The sequence below is a fragment of the Myotis brandtii genome, unplaced genomic scaffold (genome assembly GCF_000412655.1).
Source record: "Myotis brandtii unplaced genomic scaffold, ASM41265v1 scaffold40, whole genome shotgun sequence".
Classification (NCBI taxonomy): domain Eukaryota; kingdom Metazoa; phylum Chordata; class Mammalia; order Chiroptera; family Vespertilionidae; genus Myotis; species Myotis brandtii.
The window spans coordinates 2,538,591-2,544,939 of NW_005365372.1; the positions used below are offsets into that span (position 1 = coordinate 2,538,591).

The 6,349-nt window shown below is 44.1% G+C and overlaps 1 pseudogene; it reads left to right on the plus strand.

The window, feature by feature from the left end:
• The first annotated feature begins 4,034 nt into the window (after positions 1-4,034).
• The window catches only part of LOC102252417, a 5,265-nt pseudogene continuing 2,950 nt past the window's right edge, over positions 4,035-6,349 (plus strand).

Genomic DNA, 6,349 nt, shown 5'->3' on the forward strand with positions numbered 1-6,349 from the left:
AAAGTTTAATTTCAGACCATCCTTTGTGGTTACTTTAGGTCTCCGAGTTTGCAAGAATGCCATGCAGGCCTCCCCTGAGCTTGTCAGGTCATCATGTGGCCCCTTTCGTCCACAATAGCAACCAGTCATTCAATTGTTTGGTTGTTCGGTCACTTAGGCTTGTAGATAGATATAGATAGATAGATGATAGATAGATAGATAGATAGATAGATAGATAGATAGATAGATAGATAGATAGATAGTTTTCTCTGAAATCAATAAAAATATATTTTTTTTTAAATTAAAAAATTGCCCTGACCATTTTGGCTCAGTGGATAGAGCGTCGGGCTGTGGACTGAAAGGTCCTGGGTTCGATTCCAGTCAAGGGCATGTACCTTGGTTGCGGGCACGTCCCCAGTAGGGGGCATGCAGGAGGCAGCTGATCAATGTTTCTCTCTAATCGATTTCTAAGTCTATCCCTCTCTCTTCCTCTCTGTAAAAAAATCAATAAAATATATTTTAAAAAGAAAAAGAAAACAAGAAAACCAGTAAGGCAGTCCTGGCCAGTGTATCTCAGTGGTTAGAGTGCTGTCCTAAACACCAAAGTGTTGAGGGTTTGACTTCTGGTCAGGACACATACCCAGTTTGTGGGTTTGATGGTACAGGAAGCAACAGGACAGTTTCTTCCTCCATTAATGTTTTTTTCTCTCTCTCCCCCTTCCTCTTGCTCTAGAATCAATAAGGATTTTAATTTTTTTATATATTTTTTTGATTTCAGAGAGGAAGGGAGGAGAGATGGAAACATCAATGATGAGAGAGACACATTCATTGGCTGCCTCCTGCACGACCCCCACTGGGGATCAAGCCTGCAACCGGGGCTTGAACTGTGATCTCCTGTTTCATAGGTTGATGCTCAACCACTGAGCTGCACAGGCCAAGCATGGATGCTTTATTTGTATGTATTTTGGCATCGATGATTTAAAAGAAAAAGAAAAGAAAACCACAGAGGTGAGGAAGTTGCACTTGGGCGAAGGGATGGGGGTGAAGCAGGCCGGTGAGCCAGGATGAGTGGAAAGAATGGGAAACTGAGACTGAGAGCTGAACAAACGCAGAACAATTTACAGGCGACACTGAAGGTCACCTCCCTGGAAATAACAGAGAGGCCTTGGCTGCATTTCAGCTCCAGGCCCAGAAAAGCAGCCGAACCAGGTGGGCGACACCAGGACCAGCTGTGATGACTGACAGCTCCCTTCCCTGCCACTGGCCAATCCTAGGAGACCCTGGCCCTGAAGCAGCACCCTAAAACACTGACACATTGAAACCGCCCCCCCCCAGACCTCCCCTAGGATTTCCGCATTCCAGATACAAGACTCAGGACAAAGGACCCAGGGTGTGCCTTCCCTATAGCCCAGCCATTCCCTGTCCCCTCTTCTTCCTCCATTTCTTCCCCCACAGCCTTGCATCTCCCAAACCCTAAAGGATCGCATGAGACTTGCAACCAGGGGAGCCCTGGGTACCAGCAGCTCGTCTCAGGCTCACCCCTGAACCTGATCCCCAAGCCCCATTCTCTCTGACTTCCCTGAGAGCTAGGGCAGCCCAGTGTAGCTCTCCTGTTGATTCTTTCTTGTCTGATTGTCCCAGCTTTAATAAATGTCCCCTCACAGTCATCTGGAGTCCTGTTGTGAATTTTTTCCTGCACAAAGTCAAGAACCCACACACTACTGACCAACCCTAGGCAGACCTGGATCAGGGGCCAGGCCCCTTTTCTGTAACAGGGCTGCGAGGAGGCTTAAATGTGTTCCTTAGAGAGAGCTGCCTGGGGCACAGGTTTAGTGAGCCAGGGAGGGGCTTCTGTGACCTGAAGGACTGAAAATTCCAGGCCTGTCAGAATCTTCGAGGCAGTCGGGGTGAGAAGGGGCCGGGGACAAGGCTGGCCAGGGAAGAGCGGGGGAAGTCCCAAGGATCACAGACTCACAGAAAAGAGCATTAGAGGTGAACTCAGCAGCTGAGGCAGGGCCCCTCCCTCCCCTCAGGTCTCAGCCTGGGCTCCCAGCTCAGTCTGGGCCTCCAACCTCGCTGCACCATCCACTGCCGTGAGGCGGGTGGGCTTCCCAGCCAGGGTCCCCTCTAGGCACCCACTGCCTGTGGTTGCAGCCCAGCCCTCAGCCACTGAGTCTCTAAGCCCTCTGGCTGTGCCAGGTGTAGGATGCGGGTTCCACTACCCAGACACACACCTCAGTAGGCTAGGAGCCTCCCTTGAGACAATGAGCATGTCCCCAGGCAAACGCATGTTGGGCCCAGCCTGTGTGGCCATAGGAGGTCACGGTTGGAGTCCCGGTCAGGGCACAGGCCCGGGTTGCGGGCTTGATCCCCAGTAGGGGGCGTGCAGGAGGCAGCCGATCCAATTTGTATTTCTTAATTCCTTCACTTTTGTCAGCCATCCCCCCAAACCTCCTACCAACTGGCAACTGTCAAAATGTTCTCTGTGTCTATGAGTCTGTTTCTGTTCTGCTTGTTTATTTATCTTGTTTTACAGATTCAACTAGAGGCCCGGTGCATGAAATTCATGCACAGGTAGTGTGACTAGGCCTGACCAGCACTCAGGGCCAATTGGGGCCTTCTTCCCCCAGCTGCCGGCTGCTGGCCGGGGCCTTCCTTCATTCTGAACCGCCCCCTAGTGGTCAGTGCATGTCATAGCGAGCAGTCGAACTCCCGAGGGGACAATTTGTATATTAGCCTTTTATTATATAGGATTGTTAATAGAAATGTATTTGTTGCCATTTTATTGTTCATATGTTTATCCTTTTATTTTTCATCTTAAAGAAGACCCTTTAACATTTCATATAACACTGGTTTGGTCGTGATGAAATGCTTTAGCTTTTTCTTGTCTGGGAAGCTATCTGTCCTTTGATTCTAAATGATAGCATTACTGGTTAAAGTAATCTTAGTTGTACATCTTTGCTTTTCATCACTTTGATTATTTCTATCTGCCTTGCAATGTTTCTGTTGAGAAACCCCATCTTGCCTGCAATGTTTCTGTTGAGAAATCAGATGACAGTGTAATGGGAGTTCCCTGGTAGGAAACTAACTTTTTCTCTTGCTGCTTTTAAGATTTCCTCTCTGTCTTCAAACTTTGGCATTTTAAGTATGATGTATGGTGTGGATCTCTTTGGGTTCATCTTGTTTGGCAGTCTCTATGCTTCCTGGACTTGTATGTTTATTTCCTTTGCCAGGTTAGGAAAGCTTTCTGTAATTATTTTTCAAATAGGTTTTCAATTTCTTTCTCTCTCTCTTCTCCTTCCAGAAGCCCATGATGCAAGTGTTGATACACTTGAAGTTGTTCCAGAGGTTCCTTACACTATACTCATTTTTTTTGGGGGGGGGGTATTCTTTTTTCTTTTGCTGTTCTAATTTGGTGTTTTTTCCTTCCTATATTACAAATCATTGATTTGATTCTCAGCTTCATCTACTCTACTGTTGATTCTCTGTAAATTATTCTTTATTTCAGTTAGTATATCTTTCATTTTTATGCTGTTGAAGTTCTCACTAACTTCATTGAGCATCCTTATAACCAATGTTTTGAACTCTGCACACCTAGTAGATTGCTGTTTCCATTTTGTTTAGTTCTTTTTCTGAAGTTTTGCTCTGTTCTTTCATTTGGGACATGTTTCTTTGTCTCCTCATTTTGGCAGCCTCCCTCTATTTGTTTCTATGTATTAGGTAGAGCTGCTATGTCTTCTAGGCTTGGTAGAGTGGCCTTGTGTAATAAGTGTTATGTAGGTTCCAGTGGTACAACCTCACCAATCACTTAAGGTATGTCCCCTATATAGCTTCCTTTTATAGTTGAACTTTGATTGCTGTTGGCACATCAATGGAGGGGTTTACCCCCAGGCCGACTACCTGCAAGGAGTGGCTGTGACCACCAATGTCCAACCACCATGGAGGATCAGCTGAGTAGGGACCCACCCCATAGAGCAGGACTTACTTCAGAGGGTCTCTGGTACCTGCTGAGTCTGGCCCTTGAGTGTGTCACTTATGGAGGTGGTTGAGTGGTGATGCTTCAACGTGGTCTTAAGCTGTTCACTGGCTCTGGGGCCTCCCAGGAGGTACAGGTAATGGTCAGCTGCCATATCTGTTCTACCTAGGGCCACCTGGCATGGGCTACAAAGCTATCTGCAGATGGCTGGACTTGGAAGTGCCTAGGTGAGTCCAAGCTTGGAACCAAGGCCAGCTGCTGTTGTGCCAGGGCTGGGTTCATTTAGAGAGAGGTATGGGGCACATTGAGGCCAGATACTGCTTGTTTAAGAGATTTTAGGAAAAACTCTGTGATACTTTTTATTTTTAAAGCTACAATACAAGTGGAGTTTAATTGTATGTAAGGTTTTAAATATGGATCACATTTATATTTTTTTAAGTAGACATTCAAGTATTCTAGTGCTAGAAACTGGTGGTGGTGGTGGGGGGGGGAACAATCTTTTTCCACTGCTTTACAATGCGCTATTGCCAAAGATCAAATGATCATACATGCATGGGTATTTGTTTCTGTTACCTTTTTTTTCATCTATACATGTCCATCCATACATTCTTTTCTTTTTTTAGTTGAATTTATTGGGGTGGCATTGTTAATAAAACCATACAGGTCTCCAGTGTACAACTCTATAATACATCCTCTGCATACTGCATCGTGTGTGCACCACCCAAAGTAGAGTCTCTTTCTGCCACCATTTATCCCCCTTTGCTCTCATCCACATCCCCCCACTCTCCTTTCCCTCTGGTAATTACCATAATGTTGTCTGTGTCTATAAGGGATTTTTTTTTGCTTAATCCCTTCCCCCCTTTTCACCTTGCCCCCCCAACTCCTCCCCTCTGATAACAGTCAGTCTGTTCTCTATCTATGGGTCTGTTTCTGTTTTGTTTATTAGTTTATTTTGTTTGTTAGATTCCAAATATGAGTGAAATCGTATGATATTTGTCTTTTTCCAACTGGCTTATTTTACTTACCATAATTCTCTCCAGGTCCATCCATGCTGTTGCAAAAGATAATATTTCCTTCTTTTTTCTGACTGGATAGTATTTCATTTAGTAAATTTACCACTGTTTTTTATCCACTCATCTACTGATGGGCACATGGGCTGCTTCCAAATCTTGACTATAGTAAATTATGTTGCAATGAACATATGGGTGTGAAGCTGCAACCAGCACAGCTAGGGTTCAGGATCTGAAGAAGGGGCCATGCGCAAATGAAAACACTAGACAAGAAATATGAATTTAGAAGGCATGGGGGGCCAGGTGGAAACTTCCCTTTAGTGGAGAAGCTCCCTGAAGCCCCGGACCTGTTAGCTTTACTCAATTTTAGATACACATCTTTGCCCTCAGTTAAGCATGGCAAACTGGTAGCAGACAGACTGTCTCAAAGGTCAATAAAAAGATCAGTAAAGATTTACTTTGAGGCTATTAGGTCAGGAAATTGCTTCGAGCCATGAGTATCTCAACAAAACAATTGGTGCATGCTATTAGCCCTGCTAATAGTACAAGGTCCATCAGCCTTCCAAGTTCCTTGTTGCACTTTCATGATAATGTTGACAATGGATGGCTTCCTGCATATGGGTACATATATTCTTTCAAAATGGAGTTTCAGGTTTCTTGGGATATATTCCCAGAAATGAAATAGTTAGGTCATAAGGCAGTTCCATTTTTAATTTTTTGAGATTAACTCCATACTGCTTTCCACAGTGGCTGCACCAATCTGCATTCCCACCAACAGTGCATGAGGGTTCCTTTTTCTCCACATCCTTACGAGTACTTATGATTTATTGCTGATAACCATTGTGACATGTGTGAGGTGATATCTCATTGCTGTTTTTATTTGCATTTATGATTATTGATGTCAAAAATCTTTTCATATGTGTATAAATGCATTTAAATGCAATAAAGCTAAATAAAACAGAAAACCAGGAAACAATGAACACAGGATTAAGAATAGCTGACTCTGGGTAATGGAATGGTGGGAGAAAAATATATGGTTGAATATCAAGTTAATTTTAAGACCTACCTTTCTTTATGTGTGTTGGGTTTGTGCATGCTTATTACATTATATAAAATGATTTCCTGAATAAATGGCTCAAAGTAGTCCATGTGTGAGACCAATGAAAAAAATAGGTCATAGAAAATGTTTATGATGAAGGCAATTGCGTGCTGCTGAGATCCAAAATTTTATTTAATTTTTAATTTTTTTCTTTATTGATTAAGGTATTTACATATGTGTCCTTATGCCCCCATTGCCTCTCCCCCCACCCCCGCTCCTGCCCTCACCCCCCTCGTGTCTGTGTCCATTGGTTAGGCCTATATGCATGCATACAAGTCCTTTGGT